At 41.4% G+C, this 23,165-nt stretch overlaps 1 protein-coding gene across 4 annotated transcripts in view; it reads left to right on the forward strand.

Annotated features, from left to right (window-relative positions):
* The window catches only part of dab1a (DAB adaptor protein 1a), a 230,413-nt gene that overhangs the window by 24,014 nt on the left and 183,234 nt on the right, over positions 1 to 23,165 (forward strand). For 2 of the 4 annotated variants that reach the window (XM_069522342.1, XM_069522344.1), the window contains exon 1: positions 7,749 to 8,128. The exons of the other annotated variants lie outside the window; for them this stretch is intronic. The gene's annotated coding sequence lies outside the window, so the exon portion shown is untranslated. Of the gene's footprint in view, positions 1 to 7,748; positions 8,129 to 23,165 lie in introns of those variants that run through there. 4 annotated transcript variants of the gene reach the window in all.

Here is a 23,165-nt window from a genome sequence, read left to right on the forward strand (position 1 = left end):
TGTTCTTGCTTAGACGATAGAGAATATTAATGAAGCCCTTGTACTGGCCTTTAGCTAAGATAGTATTGGTGACATAGCTTTGTATTTGCATTGGTGATGGGCAGGGCTTTATAGTGGAATAAGTTAATCACTGAAATGTTTATCTACTCTGCTCTAAAGTAGTATAAACCCCCAGGCACTCTTTCTGTTGTCCTGTGTGTAAAATGCCATCATCTGCTCTCCCATGGAGGTTGAAACAAATGCGCTCAATTATTTGCTAATGCTGTTTGAAGGACTAGAGTAGGGATGGGGATGCTTTTTCCATTTCAATTTTAATAACATTCTTCGAGGCCCGTACTAAATTATTGAACACATGTATCACGCCAACCTTTGCAACATCGTGAGGTGTCTGATGGTAGTGATGATGCTGCTGGTCAAATCTGTATTTCCAAAATGCCTTTCAAAAAGTCGATCTATGATGTAAATGCTTTTTTTAATGCTTAATGAATTTGCTGTTACTAACATGACGTAATCGTAAAAAGCCAATGCTGACATTGTTCAAGTTCAATTAAAACATAGCTTACCTGAAGAGTTGCAGTTGGTGCTCAAACTCGAAAGTATGTTGTTGAAATTCACTCAGTTGAGTGTTTTCCTCATGTCAGCTGAACCAACTTGGCCTTTCTTTGTGGAGCATTGCACATCAGCTTTTCAGAGGTGGCCGTGCCGTGTGGATTTGCTCCATCCTTTGATGGAGCTGGAGGGTGCCTTGAAGAAGCAGCACCATGCAACCATTTTCTTATATCCATTTTTATTTGAAGTGCAGTCTGATAGATGCTTGCTCTTACTGCCACGTATTAGCGCTGTCGGACATGGTCACTGTATATTAAACGCTTATGTTGATGTAATGACAACAAATCAATCCAGTTGGTCACAGGTCAAGCACCAGAGTAATGAAATGTGACCTTTTGCAAATATGGCCAGCAGGGTGTTTTCTTACTCATGTCATTTAATTGAAATTTTTGAAAATGTCTTAATTTTAACACATGAATATGAATGTATTAAATGTTTGGCATCAAAGGCATGGCCAGTGGCAAGTTGCAGCGTTATCAGCTGTGTGTGGCAGACTCCATTTGACTGCTACTAGTCAAGCTGGCATTCATTATCAAGCAGGTAATAACACAGAGCACTGGGTCTAACTCAACCAGCAGTGGACTCATTAATATAAACAGGACCCTAAACCCAAACTCAATTTACTTGAAAGCCTCTTTGGAGGCGAGGTTCAGTGAAGAGTCTTTGCCTGAGTGTGTGTATGTGTCTGCAGGACACATGCTGCGATGTGTGTGTGTGTGTGTGTGTGTGTGTGTGTGTGTGTGTGTGTGTGTGTGTGCGCGTGTGTGTCTAAGAAAGGTATTAATCATTCCTCTCTCACAGCACAGTGTGTATGAGCATTACAAAGCCCCAATTAGATATCTGATCAGTAGTGTGTATATTTAAGTAGTCACTCATCTCTTTTCCGTCCCCACCCCCACTCATATCTCTGCCATTAATGAGTCCAATTAGCACATGCAAATATTTACTTCTAACTAGCATTTGTGATTTATCACACTGTTCTCTCTTTAAAACAAACAGTCTGAGTCATTTTGTTCTGTGTATGTGTGTGCATGCTCATGTGTATGTGGTTTTTCTCTCTTTATTCATGAAGGGACGTAAGCTCATTAAGCCCTCCTGTAGAGTAAGATCATCAGCAGTGTGGGGAGAGGAATCAAAAGACGATGTAAAGAGGAGGAGAAGGGACATCACAATATTCTTCACTGTTATAATCCGCTTTGCATACACACTTACACCCTGTGTATCAGTCATTGATTTAGGATGTGCAACTGTAATGGTAGCTCTCCACCACCATCAGATTAATGACACCCATCGCAGAAGGCACTGGGAGGAGGACGGGGGGGATTAGGTAGAAGGAAACAGAGAGATGCTCTTTTAAGGAGTTATTGCTGAGAGGTGCTTTAATGTGCTGCACATAGCTTTTTTAAAATATCAATATATCATTGGCAAATGTGTTATGATACCTTGGTAGACTTGGCGTAAAGAATAGGTTGAAATTGGAAATACTAGTTTTTCTCCTTAAACCTGTGCCTTTTTAGTCATCTGCCACCTTTGTACTGAAAAGCTGTAAATTTTTTCTTGGGCAACACAACATAAAACATAATGCTACTAGAGACTGAGTTTTCTTTGTTATTGCAGTGTTCTTCATTCTCTCTAATTCTCACTCAATATTAAGGTGGGGATGATTCATTTCTTTAAAATGCTGCCATGGTTACTGTTCCAGCCCTGTTTTGTCATTGTGCTGCTCTGGTCCTCTCTCAGTCACATACTTTCCTATGCCCTGTATTTCTATATAGCCCTGCCTTCATAGCTACTCTCCATCAATACACTGTATGTCCTTGGTGTTTCCTCCCTGTCCCAGTCACCTAACTTGCACCACTTACTCACCTGTCTCCTATTTATGCTTAAATAATCTGCCCTGCCCACCTGAACCTGCTTTATACCTGTGAAAATTTCAGACCAGCTCTGCTCCAGATCCTGCTCCTCCTAAACCAGTGCTTCATGTCTCTACTCCATCCTCAACAACAGTCTCAGCCATGTCATATGCTTCCCACTCAACTGGCCTCGGGCCTGTTAGTCACTAGAGGATCAGTCATTTAGCGTTGGATCTCCAAACTTTGAACCCGTCTCCCAGGAGACTAACCTTTGGCCTGCCAGCTCGCACCCTGGTCAGATAACCTACTCCTCAAATTGTAAGCCTAAATCTAATGTCTCCTAAATCAGCTGGCCTTGGACCTGCTAACCTCCATCCTGCATCCCATCTAACTGTCATCCTGCCTGATCCTGCCCATAAAAAACCCTCATCAGTTTCTCATTGGATCTTGCCTCACCATGTTCTGTAGAAATCTTTGTATTGGAGCCTTAAGAAGTAAGCATTGGCTGAAGAGGACATCAGCTGTCACAACTGCCAACTCCTTGACTTCTCAGTTACCTATGCAGCGGCTTAGAGCATCAACTGCTTGGTGCCTTGACTGACCTGAGTCGACAGTACTCATCAGTGCCTCACCAGAGCATCAGTTGACCGTCCCTGCTGACACTGATGCTATTTGTCTCATTCAAAAATCCTCCTTACAAACTTGAGATATTGCACACTGTACACATAACTCAACATGGTGACAGTTTAAGTTACTATATTAAGATCACAACAGAAAAAGAGGCACAGTAATTGTTTTTCTACAAAGATTTCTTTCTACTGTTATTTTTCGAGTCTGTTGACCTTCGCATACAGCTGTATTGCCATTGTCATTAATTAGCGTAAATGCAGCCTAAACATATGGCTTTAATTGTCTGACAATGTGCGTAAATAAGCCTCTCGGAATAGACATTATGTGCATGTGAACATAGAGTTAAATGCAATCAATTCATCCAGTTCTCAAAATCTTGATGAACACATTGCTGTACTGCCAGTCTGTTGGTCACCAGAGAGCAAATATGTGGGAGGTTGAGGGAGCCCAAATCAAACACTGCTATATTCAAAAGAGTGTACCAATTACTTTTTATGATTATCTCTGACCTGAAGGTGGGTAGGAATTGGTTTCTCATGTCCTCCTATGAATGTGATTGTACAGTGTGTGTGCTTGGATGTATGTGTGCTCTGATCTGAAGACTGCAGCATGGTCATCTATGTTTTATTCATCTGAGAATCTTCCACCAGCTTCGAGGGTATATGCATGTGTGGTTATACATGCCTGCATCCGTGTGTTTTCCGGGGTGAGGATTCTTGCTAGTCCTCACCCTGTTACTCAGAATAGCATTAGACAGCTCCCCAGTCTGTAGACGATTGGTTTACCTGTAGCAGCAGAAGAGAGGGTATCGGTGTTATTCAAATTGTCTAGATAAACTCAGTAAACTCTGTTTGCCTATCTGTGAAAGTCACAGCACGCCACTGGTTAACAAAAAGGTAACTATTGGGGAAGTTACTCCTTAAAAGCGTACTGCTGATCTGCTGTGTAAACTCATCTGATTTTGAGTTTATCTCTGAGTACTCTGAAGTTCTGGGGATGAGCGATTATTGAGACCCCTACCCTCTTAATTGCACTTGGTATTTCTATGTTAACAATGTTTAACACACAATTCCTATTTTTTTCCTCCGTTGTATGATGTATTGGTAGGGTTGGATACAAAACTCAGTACTTTTAAGGGTACTGACCAAATTACATCGGTACTATTGGGTACCACTTCACACCAATCTGTGCAAAATGTTGGTACCTGTGAGTATGTATACATGAGTGAGAGTGTATGTTAGATAAAGGGTGAGAGAACAAGACCATGTGACCAGGCCAAGCTCATCTCTGATCAGTTGCGAATCAAATGCACAGATGCCCGGGGAGCTGTCAGTGCGCCCAGCCAGAGGTGGACACCCAGGGAGCCATACACAGCTCCACTATGTTCGCTTACAGTTTTCATTTGGGTCTTTTGAAAAATGTGTTTGGATGCTAAAGTTTTTAGCGGCGCTGTGGGTAATTTACCGCTCCTCTGTGTCTCTATCATTCGCGCTGCACACAACCAATCGAGCGGAGCCAAACCGAGCATGCCCTGCCATCTACAGCTCTCCATACATGGATGAGTTTACAAAGTTCAGTAAAACCACCCCCACCATGAGTGGAGGACAAAGATCATGTTTTCTTTTGCAGCCTCTTCGCATTTATGCAGAGGCAAATCATTTGAAAGTAGTTTGACTAAAATGCTCATGCTTCTTGTTCTGGTCTTAAGCCCAACTAAAATTTCAAGCTTTAATATTGAATGAAACTACATTCAAATATACGATTTTCTTTGACTAAGATAAGATGATAATTGATGGCTGGTACAGTGGTGTGGAGGTTAGCACTGTCACAGCAAGAAGGTCCTGGGTTCCGAACCTGGCGAGTTTGCAGGATTTTCCTGTATCTTCATGGGTTTCCTCCAGGCACTGCAGCTTCCACCAGTTCAAAGACCTGCGTCTTTATGTTGCATATCTACAGTTAATTGGAGCATCTAAATGATTGTGTGAACAGTCTCTTTATCAGCCCTGCAATGCACTGGAAATTCACTGGCAACCTAAACTATTCAAATTACTGAACTAAGAAAACTTTAATATGAACTTTTCTAAATGTAAAAAGTAAATAAATAGACATTAGTATTTCTGTTTGAGGTTTAACTAAATGTCTTTTTAAATCCTCCTGTATTTTTTGATTTCATGCATGTGAAATTTTTCCTATGAATGACATGTGAGCATCCATCAGAGATGTCCAGGAAAATGTACCTTTTGATCTCTACAGCTGTGCGTGCTGACTGCATAATTCTCAAATACAAAACAGAGGAATATAACTTTTTTCAATTACTTGTCAGATTCAACATTCCACTACTGCATCCCATCCACTCTCACCCATCTGTCCCCTCACCTCACCCCAACAGCCCCCCTCCCTTCTTCTCTGTGTCGCTCAGCAACCATCCGTAATTAATGAGCTTTTACAGTTCGATCTGATCTGCCTCAGGATTGGACACGTCTGATAAGCCGAATGGAATATACACACAGGCCTGCCTCTCGCGGCTCAGTACTGCCTGGAAATATAATTACTTGAGAATGAATACACATAAACACACACTCGCACAACGACACACACACTTAAACACAGAGACTGACTAAGCCCAGGTTAATACCAATCTTTTTCCTCTTCTCTGCACTAATTAGAAATGTACTGACGAGAGTCATTTGTTTGGAAGTTGAATGCACCGTGCAATTGTTGTCATTATTCAGATACTCAGAAACTTCGATAATTAAATCTATTTAATGATACGCTTTAGTGAGCGTATGTGTGTATGTTAATGACATGCTCTGATGCTCTTAATGAGCATGTGACAGTGGCAGAGACAGAACAGGATGCCACATATGAAAACTGTTCAGCCAGTCATTACTTAAATATAATCTATCTCTTCTCTGCCAAATGACGTGTAACACACTTGCTTATCAATCTGTCCCATGGCCGCACTTGACAGCTGTCAATAGACTGCTCAAGTGGCTCTTCATAACAACTTCATCATCAGGAAGTGGACAGAAGCTCCATTCAGCTTATTGACATTACATAATATCATGATGTTCTGACAGGCATATGAATGGAGTCTAGATCCTGTGGGAAGCTGCTATTTACCTGGTGTGCAGTTAAGAGTGACGCAGATCTTTGAATACGTGTTCCCTCACATGTTTGACACAATGAACATGTAAGCGCATAAGCACATCCCATACATGCACTCACTCAGTGTGGAGTGAAGCAGCACAGTCAGCTCTATTGCCAGCTGTGGCCATAGCAACAGCCATGAGTGGAGATGGAGATGACATTTTTTTATAGTGATGATGCACTGAACGTCCTTGTTCAGATGAGAGAGGGAGAGCAAGGGATGAAAACACAGTCGCAGTGAAGGATGGAGAGAGGTGAGCAGGGTGGAGAGGGCTGGAGGAAATTTTTAGAGAAGACTGAGCGGAGGCTTTCCTTCATATCCCTTAAACTGTTTGTTCTACACGCTGGCACAGTTCTGTGACAGACTCTTTATGACTTTGTCATTTTCTTCTCTCTGCCCCCTTAAACAGTAGCTGCACCACAGCTGGTGAGTCCATGATAGAGCAATGCAACAACAGAGGAGTGGTGACATTTTGCCACTCTTCTGCTCAGGCAACATAACCATCTTAACATTGTGAACATGCTACTTGTAAGTTAATGATTTTCCAACACCTCCAGACTAAGCCTGTCCCTTACTGCTGTCCCCCCCTCCAGTTGCTCTACTCTCCCAATGGGCGACACTCCACTTGACTTCCCCTCCCACTGTTTATGTGTTCATATCTTCCCTCTCCTCTGTGTGGGTGTCTGTATGTGTAGTCTGTCTGGGGCTAATCTGTGTGTTAGGGAGGGCTGAATAAGCCTCTCTTTGTCAGGGCATTAGGTTCTGAGAGGATGAATACATTAAATGATAAATGGTGGTGGTGAAGGTGGCATGTGGATTTAGATTCATCTGAGTGCCACCATCCCTCTTCCATTTGTCTCTCCTGCTGTCATGTCTGCATTTATGTGGTGCATTTTTGCTTTTTAAGGGTCAGTTCATCCAAATTACAAAAACATTTTATCATTTATTGTTAATTGTATCAAGCCATGCGGAAAGTTGTTTTTATGTTCCAGTGTTCTCCTGTGAACCATTTTCATAGGGATTGTTTCTTCGCTAGAAAATAAAAATTGCTCACAATGAGATCTGTGGATTTATAAGGATAACCTGAAACGTAGAGACACAAGTAGCAGCATAGATGTTTTTCCACTCTCTGCAAGGCTACATGTTGCATTTTAATCGCAGATTGATAAGGATTTCTTCAAGAGTATTCTGGTTCACCTGCAGTTTGGATCACATATTTTTTTAAATTTCTCGCTCTACTCCTCTCCATGTGCACAAACAATCACCTTAACGAGTGATGAGATTTGTTCGTGGAGCAGATTCAGTCTACACCCTAATTTAAATATTCTTTTCCTTTGGTGAAGGCAAATCACTGGAGTGAGCGAAACGCGGGGATGGGAGTGATGCATACTTCAGTTAAGAGACGATTCTGCTATTAGATGCAATGTGGTAACTGAGTGAGTGAGCGTGAGGCAGAGCGAGAGCAGGAGAGAGCGGACGGGGAGGGGGGCTAGGTTGCTGACTCGGAGCTCTGCAGCGGTGAGCTTTGAGCTAGCGACTCTCAGCTCTCTGGCTGTGTGTGCGTCTGTAGGTTGCTGTGGTGCAGACTGTAGCCTAGCCACGTTAGCCTCCCTCCCACACTTCCACAGCTGTCACCCGGCAGCTCCAGCGTGCTTCAGCTGCAGTTAGACTCCACAGTCTTTAAGTATCTCTGTTTGCAGCTGAGGATTTTCTCTTCCCTGAAAGGATACTCTCTGTCTCTCTGACAAAGCAGAGAGAGGAAGAGGGGGACAGAGAGTGAGAGGAAGACAGGAGGAGGGAGCGTGACAGCAGGCCAGCAGTGACCTTCGAGGTGTGGTGGCAAAGCAGAGGAGGAGGAACCGGGAACGGGTGTAAGATCCATCAGGTGTGTGTCAGTACAGGGATGAGTAAGAGTCTGCTCTGGGTTTTATGTTCAGAGGCTGTGCATGAAACTGTGGGAGGGATCCTTATATGTCTGAGAGATCTTTACACTTAAATGCATTTAATTCATACTGAAAGTAAAGAGCTGGGGGAGAAGTGTTGCAAAAGAAGTAGATAAGTTTTAAGAAGGAGATACTCCTCCTGGACATGTTGTAGATGGATACATCCTCGCAAAAAGCCAGATAGAGAGATGCTGATATTAAGAGTGTGGAAAATATAAATGGAGAATACAGGAGATGGATGAAGCAGGAGAAGGAGGTAGATTTATGTTGTGCCAGCTCGAGCTCGTCGAGGATGACAGACGTGTGTGTGTGTGTGTGTGTGTGTGTGTGTGTGTGTGTGTGTGTGTGTGTGTGTGTGTGTGTGTGTGTGTGTGTGTGTGTGTGTGTGTGTGTGTGTGTGTGTGTTCTTACTGGCTTGGACTTGGCTTGTGAGAATAACGTCTGTGTCGGAGTATAAACCACTGTGGGCAGGGCACTGCCTCGAGGCTGCAGACTAGAAACGCATACCCTCTCTGCATCTGAGTGTCTGTGTGTGCTTATAATGTGTAATGTCTTTTAATGGGATCTTATCACATTTGTATTTTTTTATTTATTGGCACTGCATGACCTGGTGTCTTCATTTAAAAGGAACATTTGTGTTTAGGGAGCTGGCCTCAAGTTAGGTGCAAGTTGCAGCATGTAATGTCATGTAAAATATTTACACCTTTTATTATCAGTGGCAAGTACATGAATTTGAGTTTTTAAATATGCATTTAAAACTAAATGCTCCTGTATGACAGACTGTATCTGCTCTGCTGAAGTAGCTTGTCCAGGACAAAGACTCTTACTTTAATCATTTGGACTGGACCTGAACTGTCATGTCACTTTTGTCATGTTGGATTCATGTTTGTGTTTCCATGTGTGTTTTCCTCAATAGCACCACCTACAGATGGACATTGCCCATGAATGATACTGGGCACAGACCAGGAACTTTTGTTCATTGTCTTGATGTTAATTAATCAATCAGGTAATTTTAGACATTCACTGATCAGCTAAATTGTTCCCACTGGAATATGTGTGCCAGTGAAGGCTAGGTAGAGAGCAGGAGGGCGTGGGAGGAAGGAAAATTGAAAGTGGCTAAAACACAACCTGCAAAGTCATTGTACGACAGTGTGAGTGAAGAGATGATGTAGAATATACTGTGTGTGTGAGTGTGTGAGTGTGTGTGAGAGAGAGAGAAGTCGGCATTTAATCTGCAATACATGCCTTGAGGATTGTCTCCCTTTCTGTATCGGACTGTCTCAGGCTTTTGGTTTCCATTTTCCCATCACATCACGCCTGTCTGATGTAACAACGAGACATTGACCTACTGAGATTTAAGCTTGACTTGGGGTAATCCATTATGGACCCTGCGTGACTCAGCAGCAGACACACACATCCACACACTTGCTGGCTATTAGTAGTTTTGAGGTTGTTAACATTCTGGACCTTCTTCTCTATCTCTACATGGCAGAATATTGACTGAATATTGGCAGTGATATGGAGTGGATACGAGAAGTAATATTACTTTTTTGAAAATAACAAAGGTCTTCTGTATTATACTGGCAGTTGTAATATCAGCGTCCTCTGTGTCCAAGTGTGTCTGAATGTGTGTACAGGTGCTGTGCATTGCTCATAAATTTCTACCTTCACTACATCAAAACATCATCTGTTAAACCAAGAGGGGAAAAATCCAATTACATTCTCCTTCCACTGTCTGCCAACAATGAGACAGGCTTTTTATATCTTTGATTTTAAAAATCTCTTTCAATCATCAGATGGGGCACATGTTCACTGTAATATTTGGCATGCAGCATGGCTGTGGGTTTGAGAGAGGTGTGTGTGTTTACAGCTAAAGATAAGTGTGTGATCCATGTGCAGGTAAAAGCTTTTCCTTCATGGATCCTGAAAGAGAATTCCATAATCTATGCAAGTTCTGCTGTAAAGCCTTTTTGGACTGAGTTTTATTTGAAGCACCCTATAGGTGTGAGCGTGCATGAAGGAGCAATATAAATGCACATATTTCCATCATGTTGGTGTGTACATATGAATACTGGCTATATAAATGCACATATTTATCGTGCACCCACAGCCTTGTCCTTTTGTGTCCTTTATGCATTAAGGACCCTTGGACATGGTAAATGAGGGACGAAGGGAATGAAACGAGGAGCCTCATCTTCTCATCTCTCTCTGGTGCTGCTTGATGATATCATGGCTGTAATGAAGGCTCATTAATCTCCATCATGGCGCAATCTCATCACTCACACTGGGCCTGCAGTAGCTGTGAAATGAGGATGAGTGTGTGCTTTGTTTAGGGGAGGGTCATACATGTGTGTGCAGCATGACGGTAGATTTAGAATGCAGTCAGTGAAGCAGAAACTGACCTGTTGATATACCTGTTGAGTAGAATATAATGCCTGAAAATGGGTCACATTAGATGTAAAAGGGCCATGTTTTGTTGTGTTTGGTCAGCATTGTGAGAGCAAACTATCGGCACAGTGTTGGATCAATGAACATAGATTACATTCAGAGGTCAGGTTAAGTAAGCATCCATTTGAGTTGCGGAGCCACATCCTCACCTCGTAACAGAGAGTGAATGAAGGGAAGATGAGAGGGCAGATTGGGAGACACACAGACACAGAGGGACGTGTGTGGAGAGATAAAGGCTGAGTAATGTCATCATAGACCTCATATCCTCCAGGTCTGATTAAGAACCTCTCTGAGCACTTCCAGACGCTGCACTGTGATAGGCCAAGGTCATGGCGAATCACAGCGCAACGCTGCAGATTGCTGTTTAACTCCGCCAGGAAAAGGCTGAATCTAATTTGGCCAAGGGGCTTCCTTTCCACTTCAGATGAAGAGGACAATTCTCCTCGCCCTAGGGCCCTCCAAGGAAGTGTGTGTGTATGTTTGTAAATGTCTCCTGGCTTGCAGCCTGGCTGGATGAGTGTGTGCCTTTGTTTAGATTCATTCTGCTGGTTTTATTACTTCTCACAATGTGTAAATGTGAGTGTATGTCTATGTGGGTGTGTCATCTAAATGTTTCTTTGCCTGTCTGTGTGTGTTGTGCCTGTATCTCTCTGTCATCCAATATGAGTGTGGTGCCACTACGCTTGTCCGCATGTGGTTAAGGAATGCATTGTGTGTGATTGACAGGCTATAATATTAGTTTGGGAATAATAACTCGGTGGCTTGTGCTTCTTGAAAGTGACTCCCAGGTAATCACATTTACGCAACACAATCATTGTCTCACATGCCAGTGCACAGGACAGCACCACGCTCTTTCATTTCCGTGTGTGTGTCTGTGTGTGTGATTGCCCTTTCTCAGCTTGGTTAGTGCAGACTGCTTGTCTGTTGGATGCAGTATCTGTCATTTCTATAAGTAGGTAGCATAGAGTTTGCAGATGTCACAAATGCATTGGAGCAATCCTCTCAGCGTCCATATGTCTGGACATATTGTTACTTGCCATATTTGCTGCTATTTCCTCAAATAATCTAAATATTTAGAATAAGAAGTATGTGTAATCATCCAGTATTTTCCTTTTTTAGTACAAACTCAAATAATGGTATTTGAATCTATTGCAGGGTAATGTTGTCTTTGTGAGCCTATAGGAATTGTAAGTTTCGGAACTTTCAACTGGCGACTCTTTGTGCCAAGATTCCCTTGGATAATAGCCTGTGGTGCTATTAAGGTAAAACACAACTTTAACAGGTCGGTCTTTGCAACCAAAAAGTTTGGCCTCTCTCCTAGAAAAGTTTAGAAATAATGTGGTTTCAGCAAAAAAGTGCACAGTCTGTTTTTTTCTGGACTGATCCAAAGGGCTGTTGTCAGTGAAATGCAATGCAGCAGAAACTTTAACATCAATTATGGTGATGGACTATGGCAATGTTGGTTGTGTCGATGTACACGATTTAAGGAAAGCCGATGTCAACACTTAAGCATGGCCCTTTATTTGGAACAGCAGATGTTTGGCTGTGATTATAACTGGATTTGATCAGTTTTGTCTGTGCTGACTCAAAAGCAGAGCGGTAACCAGTGCCATAACTCTATGAGATCCATCAGGTTTGCTAAATTATAATTGTTCAATGAAATAATGATGCACATTTTGATTACATTTTCTCACAAATAGTTGATGGTCATTAACTGATTGGATTAAAATGTCTAGTTAGAATTGACAACTGTCTGTGACACATCAAGAAATACCAATACAACATTTTTATAACGAGGTTAATTTTTACATATGCAAACAGCAGGATAATCAACAGAACATGAGTCGCACATCACACACCTGCAGAAACCGAGAAAAACAGACCAACAGGCTGACATAGTGTTTCCCATTTATTACCTAGACTGTGACCTTGATCATCTGATTAGTAAATTGTTAATGTTCTGTATTTATATAGCGATTTTCTAGTCTTGATGACTCAAAGCACCTTTTGGCATTCACCCATTCCAACAGATTCATAAAGTGCAGCACTTTTTCTGTTACACCTCACTTATACACTGCTGGCATGAGGAATGGGGGTGTCGGGGACCAAACCGCTGACCTTCTGGTTAGTGGACGCTCTACCTCCTGAGCCACAGCCGCTAATTAGTCCTGCCACAGTTTCATAAAAAAACAAAATTTGCTTTTCATGCTTTTCTAATGATTTCAAAAGATCTTTGTAGTTTGTGGCTTCATTGTAGTGCTGTGTTTAATACACTTTGCCTGCTAATGTAAAAATAAATTGATTAGTTTGTTACAGTTTGGACAGACCATCACCTGGAGAAATCCTGCCAGCCCGCTGGACTCTCAAGACATCTGTAATGTTTTTACTGTCCTTAGCTGGTAGAAAGAGAAACATTAATAACTTTCTGCTTTACCTGTGCCATGCAGCCAGTCCAGTGTTTTTTCTAAAGGAATTGGCATAACAAGTTTCTAGTATGCCATTAGGCGGCATCTCAAGTCAGTGTTGCCTACTTGGATTCTTTGTCGTTACATTTACTGTCTCTTGAGATTCCTTTAGTAACTAATTTTTCAAAAAGCACAAATCGCATGACTGAATTTTTAGACAATTCTTAGCAACTTTTGACATGAATGAGCGTCTAACTTTGTGAGTCTTAGGTTTACTAGTGAATACAGCATAAAACATGCACTTTAAAGTCAGGATTTCTGCAGCGCAGCAGCTTTGAAGTGTTCTCTGGTCTACATGCAGTGTTAATGGCTGTTCCCTGAGATTAACTAATGTTTTGCTGTACAGCACGAGCTAGTGAGTTTTAAAGATCTCACTAAAATAATGCATTTTAAATTGTTTCATCCAACCCTCAGACAAGCATACAGATTTTATAATGATATAAATTAGAGAGCACCCAAAAACTTTTGGGTAGTTTTACTTATAAATCAACTCAAATTTAATAAAAGACCTCAATGAATAATCAGTAATCATTGTTGTTACAGTAAGTAGAATTTATTCACTCACTGAGTTGATAGATCAACATTTTCTGTGCACCGCTTGCACCTCTACATGTAGTGGTAAGAACATGAATTAACCCTTTGGGAGTATCTGTTTATATATATATATTTGTCTTAGAACATGGTCTACTTTAACTACACTGTATTTTGTAAAGTCTATGAATCCCTATTCTCATGAACAAAGTGTGTTTCCTAGAGATAGCCTATATGAAAAAGTTGTTCCAATTGACGGAATTTTAAGACTTGATACAGATAAAAGTATTCGCAAAGCCTCTTAGTCCTCAAGAAAACTCCTAAGGTGAAAAACAGTTTGGGTAAGGATGAGGTTTACCAGTTTCTTAAGCAGAGGAGAAAAAGGTGTTGAGTTATTAGACACCTTTGCTGGATTTGTGTGACAAGAATCAGGATTTTGTGCTTGAATCTCCCCTCGCTACTACACAGACCACCATGTCACACACACACCTTACTGCTGCATGGGGAATGAAGCTTGATCTGCTGCACTGTAACACTTTAGCTGAATTTGCATTTTGAAATGGTTTAAATCTCGTCAACCAATTCAGCTGTTGATAAACTTTAGTCATTTGTCCAGTTGGTTTTTCTGATCTGTAGCTACAGAATGGAAAGTATTGCTGCCAAAGGAGGTTCATCCACTTATTAGATCTAAGGGTCCACTTACTTTTTCCACCAGCACTCTGAATGTTTAATGGGTTTGTTATTAGCTTAAGCACATTGTTTGTCTAGATTTGTGAAATAATGCCCACAGTTTCACACACTTGCCACTCCCAGTAAAGCATGGGTAGTGGTTTGCTGCACTGAACATTGTGTGCTAGTCAATTCAGTGTCCACACAAGTAATAAAAACAAGAGACAAAGAGAAGAGAGCTGGTAAAGTGATGCAGCAGTGAAAAGACAGGAAGGCAGCGATGAAGAGAGAAAGCATTGGAGGGAGAATACCTAAGTAACAGTATGGCTGAGCTGGCTGATCGATAATATACTCTCTGAGCCATAACGTATTAATAGGAGGGAATACATTATTACTGTTAGGAGATGTCAGGTGGACAGGGCAGACACGCAGCACTCGTGTACTCACACACACAAGTGCTGCAGAGTTTTCAGCTGAGCAAAGGTGAGGGACACAACACTGCATCTTGGCACAAAGCCAGAGAATATCCCTTAATTCTTAGCTCTCCACCACACCTCGAGACACTCGCTCCATAGAGCTCCATCTCCTGTCCTCCTCCCCTTCTCTGTCCTTTTCATTTTCTGTATTAATATCCTGATTGAAGTGGTCACCTTTCCCTGTTGTGGTTAATGAGCAGCAGGTGTCTGAGTACAGCTCACCAGACCATGGCTAGGACCCAGCTTCTTTGTCAGCCTGGAGAAGAAGAGGGTAGAAGTGCAGTCCATCCTCTTAAAGCATTTTAATGGTTTTTCATTACTGTGGTTGGAGAAGAGTGGAAATGAAAGAAGGAGAGGTACAGGGCGACATTTGCTGTGTCATTAAAATAAAGTTTACCACTTGGGTGTATACAATAGTATTGCATTATCTCAGCTATGTTTCCAGACTAAAAATTGCTGAATATGAATCCAGTTCACAGTAGAGTACCAATGTTGGTTTTTAGCTAGAGTTTATATACGCATCATACTCAAACAAAAATTATTGTCCTGATGTTTGGATACCATTTTTCCCTTCCAGATACCGATTCCTGGACTATGCGTATCGGACAGTAGTGTTCCGATCAGATACCAGTGCATTTAATAAGATGGCAGTAATATAACTCACCTTCCATCAGATCTCTGAAACTGACACCAACACTATTGACATGCTAAAGCATTGTTTTTAGGTAAAACATTTTCTTTCCTTTATGTACACACAACTCAATAAAAACTATACAAAGGTGACTGCACACCGTTTATAAAATTAAAAAAACTCCATGTGATAATTGCGAGTAGACTACAGAGGTACACTTTCTTCCCACAGCAGTGGAGCTTAAGCGTTTTGATTAATCATGCCAACTTCACTGCACATGACAAACACTCACTTGTTTATCTGGCGTCTTTGCTACAGTGATTATAGACTCAAATATTTGGACACCAAAAACATTAACCTACTTGCTTACATGATGAATGCGGCATGAATTTCTCATTCATTGTGTTGGTACTATACTCATTATCACAATCAGCATCATAGACATCATTACCACAATCGTGTTACTCATCCTCTTAACTAATCAACACTCATTAACACTACATAACAGAGAAGATTAAAAAAAACAAATTGCTCCACTCAAGATTTATATTTTTCTTCTACTCTCACTTTCTCCATGTCCTTCATTGCTCTCTTCTGGCTGCTGGTCATGTTTGCAAACAGGTTTTTCAGGATTAGCAGTGCTCTTACTGCTACAACCCTGTTGATCTGCTGAAGTGGCTGCAGTTTGCTGAGGGACTGACTGCCTGAGGCTGTTTGAATCAATGGGTAGTTAACAAATAACAGTACAACCCCTCTCATTTGCATTAAAAAATGCTGGATCTTTATGAAGGAGGGGAGAAAGATGGATACAAATTAAGTTATGGGTTTAAAATGAAAGCCAGACTCCTTGTCACATTATAATGCTGTTGTCATAATTATAGAACAGCTGTTGTTGAACGCACGATTAGAATTTGGGAAGCAAAAAAAAAAGCCAGAGCCCTACATGATGACCTCCAGCAGGCTACTGGTGTGTGACCAAACACAAAGAGACTCCATAAGGGCAGCATGTGGGTCTGAGAACCTCTAGTGGACCTGTGCTCACAGCCCAGCACCCAGCAGCTCAATTGGCATTTGCCAGAGAACACTAGAATTGGAAGGTCCGCCACTGGTGCCCTGTTCTCACAGATGAGAGTTGCCATGATGATCACACAAGTTGAGTTCCTCACAACTGTAGCGAGACAAGTGTGTTTGCGTGCATGTGCGCTGTAGGAAAAAGGGGCGGAGATTGTCACAAACTAGTCGAGTATACTGTGCCTCAAAACCCAATGATGTACCCTTGAGAAAGTCATTTAACCTCAGCCATGCTCCACTGCACAGTCTAGGACTGAGTATACATACAGAGCACATCAACATAAAGTGTATCTGTGTATAGCACAGTTTAACGTGTACAGCACTTAAAATGCATAGTTGTAGTACAAATGTGTGCAGGCTAATAATCTTATTGGGGTTATGCAAGGGATTTTTACCAATATGAACATTGCATTTACATATAGAGATGTAGGTAAGAAGTTTTACTAACTTTATGGATGTGTTGGCCCGCTTGGTCTGTGAAGTTTTGAAACACCTTTTACAGCCTGGCTAGCGGCTAGCCTCATTTTGACACACGCACCTCTCCTCTCCTGTCGCACATTGACACAACTCAGAAATAAACACTGTGATTTCTGTAATACTATTACTAAAATAATCCATAGTGCAGTTTGAATGACCTGTACAACACTAATGCATTTTTATTTTAAATATCATTTAGCTTTTATCCAATGCAACTTCCAATAAGTGCATTCAACCATGATGGTACAAAACAGCAAATATCATGTAAGTACATTAGCTTAAAAAAAGCAAAACTGCAAAGGGTAAATTAATACAAATGTACATGTAGGTACTATCATTTGTTAAGGAACAAATACTGTGTAGTGTAAAATGTTTCCTTGAATGCAGTGCTGGGAGGGGGCTTGCTGAGACACACCTATCTACCTACTGATTTTTGACAGAGAGGTAGACTGCTTCTCGCTTCCAGAGTTTCCTGACAGTCAAGACCACGATCGTACAGAGCCATTTGAACTGCTGTCACAGACGGCCAGTGCACAGTACACCGTGTCTGAGCAGCATGATGGTCTCGAGCCGTTTAAACGGCCAGCTCCGACGTCTGTCTCAGCCAGCTGTTTAAATTGGTGTGTTTGTGTGTCAGACAGCCGATGGGCAGGTGAGGATGGTGAACGTCTCTGTTTGGCAGATGATGTGGTGGCTTAGGGTCTTATTTTCAAAATGGCCCCAGCTTTCCAGATTCTTACTCACAAGTATTCACTGGTAGTGGTTTGATTAAAAGCTTTTCAAATATAGATAAATGCGATTACAAATCCCAAGTTGTTGACTCTACAGAACCATTGTTTTTTGAAACACTAGGTGGTGTTATGAGCCGTGTTCAACCCATAAAAGTTGTTACAGTTTTTAACAAATTTGGTAATAAATCTGTTAATTCTTTGGTTCATCAAGGAACAGTCATATCATTTAGTTTACAGCTCAAAAACACATTTATGTGTGCAGTATAACTTCTAGAAAATGACAAATTAAACTGTCCCTTTACTTATGAGCTACAGGTTTTCCAAACTATCACACTTCTGATTTGAGTGTTCAATTGTTCACGTTGACAAGCGGAGCAAGTCGGCAAGGTGCTAATGGTTGGCTGCCCTTTGTGTGACACAAAAATATACAATCACAGTGGGTCAGTGAAGCTTCCAACCTACAATCTTACAGTCTTGGTAGAAATTAGAAGTGTGTACTGTCCATCTTTATGTTTAAAGCTAAAAATAACACAGGATTATCTCCATCACATGGGCGTTTGTAGAAATTGAGCAAGGGTTAGAGAAATGGGCAAAGGATTGTGTCCAGCTCCAACTTTGCGTATTTATCTCTAAGCCACAGCTGAGCTTTTACTAGGACGCAGGAAAAAAGATTTGAGCAGTCAGAGGTGTGTGTGTGTGTGTGTGTGTGTGTGTGTGTGTGTGTGTGTGTGTGTGTGTGTGTGTGTGTGTGTGTGTGTGTGTGTGTGTGTGTGTGTGATGGAGAGAAAGAGAGCATTGACTCTACCCATTTTGGATGTGCTGTTTGTATACTGCACATTGACGGTATATAAAGATGGCCAACATATCTCCACTTCCTCCCACCTCCATGAATTAAGCGAAAATATCACACATACAAACGCTGTCATCTTGCATCAGCATCTTTGGAGCTGACTGCTCGGTAGCGATCGGGGAAATGAAGCTGCAGTATCAAGGTCCTGTTAATACACATGCCAATCGTTAGTCTCACCTGTCCATCATGACACCCCCCCACCTTTTAATAACATCAAATTACTAATTTAAACTGAATTTACCAGAAAAAATATTACTTGAACTTGCATGAGTGTGATTAGAAGGACCTAAAATGACAGAAACCATATTTGAGAAAAATCAATTTGACCTGTATGACTTTTTAATTTGGTCCATGTCCCCTCTGCTAACATGGGGGACACAGGATTTATGTATACTACACCTTGTCACCAGGTGGAGATTGAAACGCTTTGGGTTCGGGGAGCCATCATGTCGTCCATTTTTATGTGCAGTGTAGGGGACTGCACTACCAGAGGAGACAGGAAACTGGACCTGATGTTTAGAAGATTCAGCCTCACACTTTTTACATTTGCATTTATACATGTTTCTATTCACTCACTGTCTATATGCTATCTATACCATTTATAGTAGTTTTTACTTTTTTACTTACTTCCTCCTCTTCCTTTAATATGTGTTGTGCAATTGTAACAAAGCAGTTGCCCTTCAGGGATCATTCAAGTCTTTTCTAATTCTGATTTCCTTCTTTTTTTGTCAGTGTCTCCCTCCCCCTCCCCCTCCCCCTCTCCCTCTGTGGTATGAGCATTGCGAGGCCAGATGAGTTGCTATGCCAGACAGAATGCAGCAGTGAGGGAGGTGAAGCTTTATTTCTCTGTGAAAGGTGTATTTTTCTCTTGTCAACAGGCATGGCTGCATCAGCCCCTTCATGACTTCCACCCACACCCCTCCCAATCTCCATCTTTGTTTTTACATTTCTCCTCCTTTCTATCTCCACTTCCTCCCTCTCCCCCCCCCTCTCTCACTGCTTCCTATCTGGAGCTGTACAGAGGACAGATTGAGGGTATTATTTTTCTTCGACAGAGTTTTTCTGCCATGCGGTGATACTGAAGGTCCCATTCTGCTCCTGTGTCCAAGATAAATCAAAAACATTTTTCTTCAGCTGCAATCAATGCCGTAGCCCTTTCTCTACAACTCTGCCTTCCCCTCTCTCTCTTACACATAGGCACACATGTACACACTTTTACACACATACACACAGACGCGCTGTTCCTCCTCTGTTTCTTCCTCGGGCAATGGTTCTCTCTTGAACGCTGACATCAGATAGCCGCCCTCCAGCAGTCCACTCCTCTGGGAGGGATTTGCATCTCATTTACATCTCGTTACAGTTTTAATAGAGGAAACTGTGCTCCATCCTGTGTGAAAATGATGAGGGGGGAAGAGGAAAGGTGAAGACGGCTGGGGAGCGTCAGTCTACTGGCGACTGTCTGCCTCCAAGCAGCTGTTACCGTATATGCCCTGTCTTTTATAACCCTGCAATTAAACATCCTACAAATAAATCCACAAATCTGTCTTTATCTTTCAATTTTCTCAATAACCCACCAACTTAACACCTTTGTGTTTGTTTCTGAGGGGCTTGGGAAGCAAAGTGTTAAGTGTTCTCGATGAGCAGTTCTCATGACACCAACTCTGACCCCCTGTAATTTCGTTACGTCAATAATATCACTTCTTTGTCATCATTAGTGACATCAGAGCCAGACCCGATGATGGGGAGATGTTAGACTGTTGATTTGTGAGTGTAAATGAAACCCACCGACCGGCACATTTTCAATGCACAAAAAACATTCACTTGTATTTACCTACTAATTCCACAAACGTCTTGTCTGTCTGTCTGAAAAGATTACCAGCGCTCTGTAGCAGCAGCGGTGTAAATGATGTTGTTGACCTTGACAACAGCACGTTCACGACAACTGGGTTCTGAGTCGAGTCTCACTGAACTTTGAATAAACAGGTGAAAAGCTCTTTGTGCAGCAGTGGCGAGGCGACCTCAGGGTTCTGTGGACTGAGTCCTGCAGCTGGTCTTTACTCAAGATTCTATTAGTACAGGTCAGTTTTGCAGTTTCAGAAAGAAAGCTGCAACCAGCATCACCACAGGCCAAGTAAACAGCCTATTCCAAACAGGCAGGTTTAGAATGGGCGCGGCACTAGTTATTGAAAAATGAAAACAAACCTTTCATAAACATTGGAATTGATTGTTTCAAATGTATGACTTTAAAATCACAGTGATAGTTGTAATAACTTATTGATAATTACAAAAAAATCCAGACCAATAAAAATTTTGTTCAGAATCAGGATTTTACATTTTCAGAACAACTTAAATAAAAAGAAAAAACATCAATACAAGATTTCATTCAGTTACAGTTGCTAATGAAGCAGATCCTATAGTCAGCTTATCTGTAGGCCAGGCAAGTTAAGTTGTACAGCACATTTCAACAACAAGGCAATTCAAAGTGCTTTGCATAAAATATATAAGGCATCATGATACATTTAAAAAGAGTCACATAGAAAATATAAAATAAATAAATGAAATAAGAAATAAGAGTGACAGTGCAGTGCAAGAAATGTATGAGTATTTATTCTATTCATCATAGAGAGATTTCTCAGACCTTGCTTTAAGCTACGCAGCATGGTTCATGTTTGCTGAACCAAGTGACATTTTTTACTCACTTTACTGTCGTTTAAAAGCAGCAAATAGGCTGGTATTCACTGAAATGGTAGTCCTTAGAAGAGCTTCCTCTTCTCATACTCCACAAACAAGTATACACATTCACATACAGTTAATAAGGCAGAAAATATGATTTGTTTATGTAAATTCACATCAATCAGTGTGTGACAATCCTGAGATAAACCGCGACGTATCACACTGCTCTTCTTTTAATTACCTTATTGTGCTTTTTCTACTCAGCAGCAAACTCCTGGAAGGAAGAGGCTTTTTCAATTAGGACTGCTCCCCCCCATCGGAGCTCTGCACCCTGCCACACGCTTTGTTATTGTGTGTGTGTGTGTTTGTGTGTGTGAGAATTATTTGGTAACCTTTCTAATTTCACACTTGTTAAGTTTCCATGTAAAAGGCAACAATTTAGATAGAAACCCTCAGGATGGGTGAATGTCATTAGTGATTGTGTGCAAGTGTGTGTTTCCCTGTGTGTGTTTGTGTGTCGGGGGGTTGATGGCACAAATAATATCACGGGCTGGTTCAAGTCCTTTAAACGCCTTTTTCCACGCACACTTTGCAAACACACATTCAAACGGCCAAACAGAATGAATCTCTGTACATTTGTGTACATTCCTGCAACAAAATGAGGTGATTAGCTATTTGCTATTGTTTGTGATCTCAGGCCTCCCCAGGCAGACTGTGCTGTGTGTTTCTGTGATGACGCTCTTTTTATGTTTATTTCTCTCTCATTCTTTCTCCCTCCCTTTCTAATTTATGTGTTGTTGTTGTTGGAGCTGGTGCTGATAGGCCCAGAGATGGCATTTAGCTAAAGAGCAGAGAGGCTGTTAGGTTCTCCATTCATCTAATCAATCTCACTAATGAAACCACTGTCCTCTCCACAGCCTCTTTCTTCCCCTTCTTCTCTCGTCCTTCTCTCTCTTCTGTCTTACTGCCCCCTGCCCTCTCATCATTTGCTCTCCTTGCGGTTTTATCCGCTTTACTTTTCATCCCTGTGCCACCCACGTACCCATTCTCATTTTGTTTCCTTCCTCACTTCTGTCCTTCCATCCTCCCTTCCTTCGTGCAACTGTCCTAGATTCACTACTGGTAGATTTTGTTCCCAGTGAAGCTCCTTATTCTGGTGTTTGCTTCCTCCATTTCAGCAAAACCAATGTCTCCTCCCCTCCCCCTACATAATAGATGGTGGATTGACCCAGTTAGGGTGAGAATGGGTATTTTGCAGGGACTGTATATATGCCAAGGTGTGTTTGTGTGTATCTGTATCTTCAAATGTGCACATTACATGGGCCCCAACAGGTGATCATAGCATGCTAGTGATTTCAATTTCACATTCTATTGTGCTCTGTAAAGATTCTTGTAATATTTGCAATAATTGATCAACCATTCAAATTTTGTAGGGCAAAATACCATATAATTTAAGACTCATATTCTGTTAATCCTGATCATTATATGAACATCTGATTATCTTTGTTTAGTGTTCACAGTTCACTATTGCTTTTTCATTCTATAGCCCAAATGATTAATCAATCATTTATATATACAGGGCTGATTATTTGACCATTGTTAGATGTGGACTCATGGTCTGCACATTATCTGACTTGGCCAATGACATTAAATGTTGATGGGTGAGGTGTGGTTCACACAACTCTTACATTGTGCAGCAACTAGCATTTTATCAAATACTATATAGAGATTACATAAAAAAACATTAATACAATTTAACAGAAGTTCTCACTAGAAAATTGGATTCTAACTGCATACAAACACTGTCATGCAAATTATACAAGGGCTTCCTCTTCCAAACCCATTTTTCAAATATCGGGACACTGACTGCATTATTTATACACCATTCTAACTAAAAGGAGGAGCTGGTTCATCCCATCATACAACTGATGATTTAACACAAAGCAGACTTAGCCTA

This window comes from Paralichthys olivaceus, chromosome 3 (genome assembly GCF_024713975.1).
Source record: "Paralichthys olivaceus isolate ysfri-2021 chromosome 3, ASM2471397v2, whole genome shotgun sequence".
NCBI classification, from domain to species: domain Eukaryota; kingdom Metazoa; phylum Chordata; class Actinopteri; order Pleuronectiformes; family Paralichthyidae; genus Paralichthys; species Paralichthys olivaceus.